The sequence below is a fragment of the Osmerus eperlanus genome, chromosome 6 (assembly GCF_963692335.1).
Source record: "Osmerus eperlanus chromosome 6, fOsmEpe2.1, whole genome shotgun sequence".
NCBI classification, from domain to species: Eukaryota; Metazoa; Chordata; class Actinopteri; order Osmeriformes; family Osmeridae; genus Osmerus; species Osmerus eperlanus.
In genome coordinates this window covers 8017218-8028400 of record NC_085023.1, presented here as the reverse complement: position 1 = coordinate 8028400, position 11183 = coordinate 8017218, and the positions used below count along the sequence as shown (strand labels likewise).

Below are 11183 nucleotides of genomic sequence, written 5' to 3'. Positions count from 1 at the left end.
AACCCTGCTGCTTCCATGCTCGGACAGAAAGAAAAAGAGAACGACCAAGATGCACCGCGTTACTACTTGCCTTGTGACACTGCCACCTAGTGCCTGAAATAAATAACTGAAAATGTACCTTCTTTCAGGTTTATAACACAAAATATATATATACTTTATGTACCCAGAAATAAATGTGATGGGGGTGTTACACCAAATTCACCACCCGGCTACATATAATAGGCTCTATGCATTATATTACCTCCAAGTTTATTTTACTTAAAACCTTGTCGAGTTTACCGACTTCCCGAAATGAGAACTTAACGGTCTCGCTTCCCTTCATCATACTTAGTATCTGGTTAATCTATTCAATTGTTCGTATTGGTTGGCATCGATTGCGTTAAGGACTTATTATAATTTGATGCCCATCTCGTGGTTTATTGCTTTAATAATCTATCAGTCAGTCCCTCTACAATACAGCTAAACCCCGATTAATGAAAACAAACAGAAGAATTAGCTAGCTGTCTCGTAGCTAGTAGCAGTTGGCTACCACAGCTGACAAGCAACGCTTTCCTTAACAAGTCGCACATTTTGATACCGACAGTGTCTATGTAGTGCAAAAATGATAAATGAGAATATAGGTTCTGCCTTGCTTGTAACAGCAAGCACACCCAATTAGAAATGTATTTTTTGGTTAAGTCAGGTTTCTTAATGCTAATGACAGTTAAATTACACTAGCCAAAAGACCCATGAAAAGAGACAACTGTGGAACTAACGAGCCGAAATCCTGACTAAAGTATAGCCTTACGAAACTGACAAAGCAGTTAGTCTAATTTGACCTGTTATAGAGATTGTTACGTATATACGAATATTAACTTGATAATAAAATATCTAATCTAACCGAAGAACAGCCTACTGTGTGATAAACTACTTACCAGTCCCGCGTGTTCATCACAAACAATACCCCTCAATCAGGTTGACTCAGTTCGCCACTTCCGGCAATGCCGTCAATAATCTGCAATCTGTCGCAAAACGTAATTATTTACGTTATTAACCCCTTCAGATCATGATTGCATGAAATGCTGGTTGTCATTTTGGCCACAGTTACAATATTGTCCTACAAATAAATTAATACAATTGCTCATTACCTTATTCCCCCCCCCCCTCTTTTACCAGGTCAAACCTTACCTGGCAGACTTTGCACACAAAAAGCAAGCATGTCCTCTTCTCGCACGCCATCCTACTGGACTCTAAGGAGAAAGGCTAAGGCTAGGGTTGACACAGATTTGCAGTCATTGCCAGGCACAGAGTGGGAGGGGGTTGAAAACAATGACATTGATGACAATGATATGGACTTCCTGGACTGTGGATCCATTGTGTCTGATACAGACTCATTTTTTGACTGCGAAGATCACTTGTCTGACACTGAATCAGAATCAGAGGGAGATGAATTGTTCGAGAAATTGTCCAGATGGGCTGCTGGACATAGGATAACCCATACTGCTATTAATAGTTTGCTGGCTGTGCTTGGCAAGCATCACCCTTCGTTGCCAAAAGATGCACAAACTCTTCTGGGTACAGCACGTTCCACCAATCTGAAGGTGTGTGAAAAAGCTGGTGGTCACTACTACTATTTTGGAGTGCTGGAGTCCCTCAGTAACATTTTACTAGAAAACAAAGATACTCACCACAGTCAACCAGCTGCAGCTTCAGGTTAATGTCGATGGACTGCCTCTGTTCAAAAGTTCTGGAACCCAGCTCTGGCCAATCCTAGGCACAATTGTTAACCTGCCCAAGACAGACCCAGTCACCATTGGCCTATACTGTGGTACCAGCAAGCCAAACTCACTTGGAGAGTTTCTGGATGACTTTGTGGAGGAAGTTACTCAATTACAGGATGGTTTTACCCTTGAGGGATTTCAATTAAAGCTGAAGCTGTTGTCCATGGTGTGTGATGCCCCTGCACGTCCTTTTCTCAAGTCTGTTAAAGGACACACTGGGTATCATGGGTGTGAAAAGTGTGTCCAGGAAGGGGAATATATGGAACACAGAATGACATTTCCCAGAAACGACCTACCTAGACGGTCTGACAAGAGTTTTTGTGAGAAGTCAGATGCTGATCACCACCATGGGGTATCATCTCTGGAGAGGACTGGAATGGGGATGCATTTAGTGTATGCCTCGGTGTGGTTAGACGCCTTCTGCTCCTGTGGCTTCGTTTGGGTTCAGTTGTGTCGGTTGTCCGGATCACAAGTCACAAACCTGTCAGCGAGGTTGGTAGAAATACAGAAAAATATCCCGTCAGAATTTGCAAGAAAACTAAGGCCTCTAAAGGAAATAGCCACAGAGTTTAGGCAATTTCTCCTGTACACCGGTCCAGCACTATTGAAAGACAACGTCACCCCTGAAGTTTACAAAAACGTTCTTTTATTGTTTGTCGGCATCTATATTTTAAGCGATGCAAGTCTGGCTGGAGACTATTTAAATTATGCCAATGACATTTTGTGTATTTTTGTGACTCATTTTAACAAGCTCTATGGTCAGAAATTTCTGACATATAATGTCCACAACCTAATTCCCATGGCGGAAGATGTAAAGAACCATGGCACCCTCGACAACTTTAGCGCTTTTCAATAGGAAAATCATTTGATAAGAAAACCTGTCAGGCCTGTCAGCCAAATTGTAAGGAGACTGTCAGAGAGGTCCTTTTCTGCCAGCACCAAGTCTACCAAAGTTCACCTGAGAAAAGAACACAGCCATGGCCCTCTTCCACCAGATTTTGGAAATGCGACACAGCACAAAAAAATTGAATCACCTAAATTAACCCTGAAGACAGATGAGGCCAACTGCTACTTTTATGTGGGTGGAAAAGTCAAGAGGGTCAGATTTTTTTTAACATGGACAATACTGTGTTTGTGGTGTACACAGAATTTGAGGAGCACAAACCCTTTTTTGAATATCCACTCTCATCATCACTACTCAACATCTACGTGGTTAGCGGCTGTCAGGTGGCTGAGCGGTTAGGGAATCGGACCAATAATCTGAAGGTTGCCAGTTCGATTCCCAACCGTGCAAAATGACGTTGTGTCCTTGGGCAAGGCACTTCACCCTACTTGCCTCGGGGGAATGTCCCTGTACTTACTGTAAATCGCTCTGGATAAGAGTGTCTGCTAAATGACTAAATGTAGCAAATTATCTACAACTCTGAAAATATGCAGACTCCAAGATATTTATAGAAAGGCCTTTGTAACACCAAGTCAAACAGATTTAATTTCCATTCCCCTGTTGCACTGCAACGAAAGATAAATACTTTTTTTTTTTGGACAGTGGAAATAATTTCCAATTATTATTTTTTTTTGACAACCCAATGCATTTTACCTCTTTAAAATCCAGTAATCTCTTGGTGTGGCCCATGGGTGATGCAGGCAGAAGGCAAAATGTTCCTCATACTCGTACTCGTACTCTGTTGAAGTTTAAAACTATTGGATCTGCCCAGAGCCACTCTGATCTGCCATAACCAATCACTAGCGTTAGCCTTAGCCAACTCCTTCACCACGGATGCCATAGCTGGGAATAGCTGGAAAATCAAACTGCCATAGCTGGAAAATCAAACTGCCATAGCTGGAAAATCAAACTTTTCCCGAACCCCGTGGGGAGGAGGGCCACAACATCATGACCACCAACAAAACTCAGCAAGGATTGTGGCAGCGTTGCCACAACCTCAGAATAGCTTCGCTCACATCATTCTCCGCCGCCATTAATGAACTACAACTCAAACTAGTGCACAACATCAACGTCATCATTCTCAGCCACTCCCTCTGTTTGCTGATTGGACTTACAAAAAATGTGTTTCTGAAAACCGACTGATGCACTGAAATCCCAGACCTAGTACAGAAGCAAAATCCAAATTGAGCGGAAGTACGTAGGAGGGCAGAGCCAGGCTATCCAACACCCCCCTCACCACCACAACTAGAGCGAAATGGTGGGAACTAAATCAGTATCGTTTGTAAACATGGTGTCCTTATGTGACTGCACCTATATTTAAGCAATTAGGACACAAACTGTCTCACTATTTAAGAAACCATTTACATGTTTCTTTTCTGTATGCTTCTCTGTCATTTCAAAAAAATTATCGACTTAGCTACACTTCAAGACTGGGCAGCCACCCCATCAAACACCCGTGAGTATTTACTTAAACTTCATCTTCATATTCTGAGCGTGATAATTACCACTGTGGCAAGCATTACAGTGTAATTAAACTTTTTTTGTAGTCGTCATTCCACTGAAGCTATCCATTTTCCAAACTAAAAAGAATCATTCAATTATCAACTTTCTGTTCGACAGCACTAAATGCAAGGCCAGGCCAACCCAACTGGCCATTTCCAAACCGAAGCAAGTCATAAGAGAAATAAGTGATATATGAATTGGAATAAATACATTGCATTTACATTGCACAATTGTATGTGACGGGTAGAAACTTGGATAGCACTGTAGTTCATTGAAATGGGTATAGTTCTCATATTGTAAATTTACAAATCTGTCTTGGTTTCAGTTATTGAAGAACACACTGCGAGGGACAACACCCAGCAGGGATGGCGGCGTTATCCCACCACACAGTGCACACGTAAGTGTAACACACTGAAAATGTGGGGTCCCATGTTTGTTGTCATTATTGTGAATCCATGTAAATGTATTAAAATGTTATCAAATTGTAATATATTTAATCCCTTCTTCCTGAACCAAAAATATTATAGTTATAAATAATTGAATTGGCTGATGAACCAAAATATAAACCAGAAGAAAAAGTAATTTAATTCTTACATCTTGTTTATGCAGCCTTCGAAAGAGTCCTACTAGAGGCTATCCGGGAGATGGACATTCGAATAGGCCATCTAACATCCATGGTGTAGAGCCTGGTGCAAAGTGGACACAGAGGTCAGCCACAGCAAGAGGATGACTGCCTCCAAATTCCCCTCATGGACAGATTTGAGGAGCATCTCCAAAGCTCAGAAAATAAGAAGATGGTAAGATTGTAGACTTGAATATTCTTCAATAAATAATACATTTGCACAAATTATTACAGTAGCTAATATTATAGCTACTTTGTGTCTAAGGGCATCACTACTCTAAACTGTTTTTAAAGCTTTTGCTTTGTTTGGAACATTATTTTTCTCAGATCAATGTACTGTCCCAGAGTGGAGGGCAGACCATCTCAAAGACTGTCTGGAGAATCATGGTTAGCTATATTTACATAATTTCCATGTAGTCATTTAGCAGACGCTCTTATCCAGAGCGACTTACAGTAAGTACAGGGACATTCTCCCCAAGGCAAGTAGGGTGAAGTGCCTTGCCCAAGGACACGTCATTTGGAACGGCCGGGAATCAAACAAACAACCTTCTGATTACTAGCCCGACTCCCTAACCGCTCAGCCATCTGACCTCCATATGCGCATAGTTCAGTAAATTATAGCTAGATGCTAGACTTAGCCCAATGACTTACCCACATACTGCCTAATTTAGCTAGCCAGCAAAAGATAAGTCATAGAGCTAGCTGCTGTGTAGCTGGGTTTGCTTGTCTGTTTGCTCTGAGGCTCGGTAACAGGTCAGGTGTTTAGGAAGATAAATTTAGGTTCTGGGAAAGTGAGTATTTGGCGGCAAAGGAAATCACGCAGAAACATAATAAGACACAGACATTCTTATGTGCTTACCAATAATTACTGCCGCACACCTTGAGGCTTTCAGGCCCCTCTTGTCTCCCCGGCCACACCAGTTCAGCTGTTTAGCCAAGCCACTGCCAAACATTTTTTGGGCGACCAGCCGACCAAGGTACAACGTCGTGGCAACGTTGTCCATGGGACCAACTGGCAACATTCCCTTTATAACGTTGCCATAAGGTAACGTCACAGGTTACCATCTGAGCACTTACTGGCAACGTTGCTGCAACGTCATGTGTTAGCTGGGGTAGCCTTGATGGAAACATGCTTTGTTATAATAATCCTATTTCTCTCCTCTATCATTCGCAGGGACTGCCATGAGAAACCCCATGGTGCATGCCACTGAGGCCGAGGCTGAGAAGTGTCTCCAGGATTTTTTAAGATTGGCACCCGGACGGAAATAGCCTAATCCTCCAATTTATTTAATAAACATTTGATATATAATTTATTGTACATGCTGTCTTATTTACCACTCACTACAGGCTGATTATACATCTGGAATATATCGGCTAAAAGATCTAATACAGACGTCTCAGAGACGCTTATCCGATGTGCAAACGACCTTTATAAGACGAAAGAACGATGTAGCTTCTATTATGACGTCATCATGAACATCTGGAATACATCGGCTAAACGTTGTTTAAAGATCTAATACAGACGACTCAGAGACGCTTATCCGATGTGCAAACAACCTTTAAAAGACGATAAAACGATGTAGCTTCTATTATGATGTATTCATATACATCTGGTATACATCGACTAAAGGTCGTTTAAAGATCGAATATAAACGTCTCAGAGACGCTTTCCCTGTGTGCAAACGATGTCTAGAAGACGTCTTACAGATGTTCCACAGATCTTTTGCGTACATCAGCAAGACGTCTTACAGACGTACATTTGCTGACTGGGATCATATAGACCATTGTTTCCCAAAGACTCGGTCGCGACCCTCAGGTGGGTCGCAAGAGATTTTTGGGGGGGTCGCCTTGTCACGATCTGCATCTCTGCCAGTGGCGATTTCTTAAACAAATTAATGGTCAAATATTTACTATTGTGTTAACATTTTAAATGCGTTAGAACACGTTCATATCAAAGACGAGTTCATTCAGAATCAGCTACATTATCAGGTCGACTGACTGATTTCCTTCTCATACATTCCCGTAGCGCCACAGTGCATTTCCCTGTTGAAGCTCAGCTTCCATGGACTTCAATGGGGCAGCTTTGAACGTTTTTTTTCAGTGCTTCAAAACTATACGGTCATTGGATAAATGCTGCGATTATGTCCCGCCCATGGACGCTCACCGTCTCTGGGGGTGAATGGAGGAGTGGGCTGGCCTGGATGCTGGGCTTCCGCGTGATGATTGGAGGGTCTGTCGAAAGACTGCATCTCCTTTTGATTGACAGTAATTTTGTACTATAAAAAGTCACCGAAGCTATTCAAGCTCATGCCCATCGCGGATTCGTCGAAAGACAAACTGCTGCAACCTATTTCTTGGTATTTGCTTGGCGAAGTTGCTAGCAAATTTTCATCATACATTTCATACAATTATAGCTACACCACATGCCTTGTTTCAGTTTAACCTAATTCTCACATTTTCTTTGAGTTTAATATTGTTTCGTTGATCGTTCCTTCATTGATTCATTCATATACAGTAGGCTAGGCTAGTGTTGTAGGGATGAACTAGCCAGTGAACTAGAAAATTAATGTAAACTAGAAAGCGCATTTCCTCCAGAAAATGCGTTGGAATGCTGAAAGATGAATTATTTGTTTTTAAATTGCTGAAAATAGGCTACAGAAATTAGAAAATACCCGCTAGCTGAAAGCTGATATGAATTTCAATGTGTGAGTCACATAAAGAGGCAGTGTGGAAGCTTAACTGCATCATCTAACAAAGCTAAGTGCTTAAATACAATGCGGGAGAATAAGTTTGAACGTTGTGAAGCAATCAAAGAAATAGAATTTCAAGAGGCAGTGTGGAAGCTGAACTGCATCATCTAACAAAGCTAAGAGCTTAAATAGCCTACAATGCGAGAGAAGCTGAAAGCTGAACTGTTAAACAGAAGAAGTAGGCTAGCTAGTCATAACAAGAATATTATAGTTTTAATGTCGCGCAGAGAGGTAAGGCTTTGAGATGTAAATTACAAACAACCTTCTCTACCACAACACTGGGCCCTCGGTGTAATCCCCAACAACTCAGATGAACACAGAAGTAGCAAAAATCACTATACTTTATTTGGTACAAAAATTCATAATACAAGGCTTTGGTATGGTAAACTCCAAGAGAGCATACAATGCTGGAATAGACACAAATGTTCCTTGTGTGGCATAAGAACCAGGGTTTAGGATGGAACCAGCCCAAAGAAGCCCTAGCCCCTCCTTAGCCACCTGCTGCCCACGAAGTGTGCTGCCACAATTAGACTCTCCTATGCACTGCAAACTGTCACACCCACCCAATGACTAGACTAAGAAGCTCACTGCACTCAATTAGAAGACCAGAATATTGCACTGCACCGCTATCATGCGCACATGTTAAAACCAAGGTCTGCAATTCACTCTCCACACAGGGTAGGCCGCAGGCCAGGCGCCGGGGTCTGTCAGGCCACAGTTTGAATTTATTCCGACCCCAATCCCTACCCCTGTCCAGTTAGTGGAACCCTCTCCTGGGTTTAAACCACCCAAATCCCACACACGCAAGTAGTTACAATTAATATTTATCTAAAATATAAATGGATTTAAGGTCCGCTTCCCATGAAAGCAATAGTCAATGCCGCTGCAACCTCCAACCTCAGAGTTCTGAAGCGGTGTCCTCATCCCAGCACCGGCAGTTGGTCGCCAATAAAGCGTCTGTTATAATCCCGAACCAGGTCGGCACTCCCACACCAGCTCGTGGATAAGTCCACTATAGCCCGAGACGATAGCTGGAACCTCCGATGCTGTTGCGGTCTGATGCGCGTCGCTCTCCGGAACTAGCAAGATATAATGATAGTTCGGTTAGTACAGGCTGCTTAAATAATAGGCTTTACACCAGCTTAAATTTTGGAACGTCCCTTCGTCCGGCGGTTCTCGTTGTCACAGGGGTTGTAGAGTCCTTCGTCTACCGGAATCCCCCCTCTTCGTGCTGCGTCCCTCTTTTCTGGGTTTATGCGCCGAGCGACCACGCCCCCCTCCGGAATCGGCACCTGTTGACAATCATCCAACCCAACACTCCCTCAACCAATTATCCCATCAACACCTTATGACCCGCGACATTAACAGCTGAAATTATAGTTGGGGTAGTAATAGCTGTAGCCTATCATTGAGTGCGTTTACTCTGCTTTCTTAGTAGGATTCAATGTGTTGATTGAATGAAACATACAGCAGTAGGGCCGATACAGGACGACACAGCGACACTTTGTTGCAGAAGGATGATGGTGCAAGTTTTGTCCGTGGAGCATACAACGATTAATAAAAAGAATCATGTAGACGCGTTTATTGAGTAATCACATAACTAATTACACATGTAAACGGAGTAATCGTATTATTGGCATAAACCGACAATTGCTAGTAATCGGGTTTCTCATGGTCAAGTAAACGCACTCAGTGGCGTCGTAGAATAAAACAGTGCCATTAGCAGTAGTAGTAAAAGAGATATTACCCAGCTAACACAGTTACGTTGCCGCAACGTCTTTGGCGACGTTGCAGGACCGTGCATCTGTGGGACGCCAGAAGGTAACCGCGACGTCGTGGCAACGTTATTTTCCGACGTTGCCAGTCTGTAACCGCGACCTCCTAGCAACGTCATTTTCCAACGTTGCCAGTCCGTAACCGCGACCTCCTAGCAACGTCATTTTCCAACGTTGCCAGTCCGTAACTGCAACGTTAACTAAGTAACCTATATTTCTCAATTCTACTGCTTATATTGGGGCGGTTCATATGCAGACCTCATTTGCCCAAAATGCTACTTGTTCTTGTATAAAAGGCTACATGGTAGCCAACTTTAGGAGGACTATGTTTGTGTGATGTGTAGCCTAACTCCAGCTAATCATAAACAAGGCAGCATTTCCATGTAACATTGTCATTTTATTTCAAACAAAGTGCCAAACAGTGAATTAAAATCTTCTGCCAGTCCCCGCTACAGGTCCTGTCTGTTGGCCCTGACAATGAAGCACAAAATAAGTTAGTGTTCTATCAACATAATTGCACGTGTAAAAAGGCGCTATACAAGTCATAAAAAAATCACATCTAAAATAATATACATCATCAAAAAAATATGTGATTCTAGATTTTTGTCACATAGCCATGTGAAAGGTTGGATATGGAAGCTGCAATCATGATTCATTCACCTGGCTTGTTTTGAATGGGCTGCCGGGGTGTGTTTGAGTGTCTCCTCTATGAGGAGCTCCACAGCTTTCTCTCCCAGTCCCGTCTTCCACTTCATCACAGCGTCTGGAATTAGAAGTCATGAACTTATTGTCAGCACCAATGTGAACGTTGAACGCTGCGTGTAAGCCATAGTTCATGGCATCTCCAAACACTTACCACTCTCTTTCGCAACTCCAGCACCTTAAGGCGCTCCTCAAGGTCTTGGAGTTCAGCCTGTGTTTGGGCCACCTGTAGGTCCATCACTGGCACCTCTTCAGTGTGTCTGCCCTGTAGTCGCCTGAATAGGAGAGCCTCTCGCTGGTTCTCCTCCAATGTGTCCATCTTCCGGAGCATAACCTGTAATGTGTCTGTCATTAAAGACAAGTAAAACAAGTTTACAAGAGTTAGCATGATTGGCATACACTGTGGTTCTTCTAGATTAGCTGTAACATTGATGTAAATAACAAATGTTACCTTGAATGGTTGTATACAAAGCATATATTTTTTTGAGTGTCTTATTGTCATATTTGCACTTGCCTGGCTGCCAGCTGTTTTCCTTGGCCCCCAATGGGTTCACCTCCACCAGACCAGAGTTGACATCTAGGGGTATGGAATCTGGTGATGCAAAAGTTTTAAGTCATGCTTTTGCTTCAAAACATAGCCTTTAGGGTTGCCATGGCTCATACAATTATTGTCACTGTTTTAAACGGTCATTCATTACTTTACCATCATTTCCCAGGGACACAGTGCTAGGCCGTGTGACGGTGGTAGGATAATCTGTACAGAAATGAAAGTGGAATGTAGTTTATGTACATAGTTTTAGCATATTGATATTAAAGGAGTAGCATTGCACATATGTGATCGTTCGAAAGCAGGGCCCCACATCGTAGCGTCGCACGTGTGATTCTGAACATTCCAACCGACTATTTTCCGATAGACAAAAACTATATGACAAACGCTATAGTATGGCTTCAAAATTTACAATTAGTAGGCTAACAAGTAACACTAGCAGGTAGTAGCATTGCTACGAGTATTATGCTAGGTTGCTAGGTAACGGAAGCTAATTAAAGCTACCTAGCTGCCGTTTTGGAAAAATAACTGGTGGAAGCGTCGGAAATATTTAGAACTCACGCATCTAAAGGTTAAAACGA

General features: G+C 42.5%; 1 long non-coding RNA gene across 1 annotated transcript; it reads right to left on the bottom strand.

Annotated features, from left to right (window-relative positions):
* Window positions 1-9729: 9729 nt before the first annotated feature.
* Window positions 9730-10358, bottom strand: LOC134022849 (uncharacterized). The gene is made up of 3 exons (XR_009930695.1): window positions 10210-10358; window positions 10014-10116; window positions 9730-9824 (listed from the first exon to the last, which is right to left on the bottom strand). It is a non-coding gene; the product is annotated as an uncharacterized LOC134022849 (long non-coding RNA).
* Between the last annotated feature and the right edge of the window lie 825 nt (window positions 10359-11183).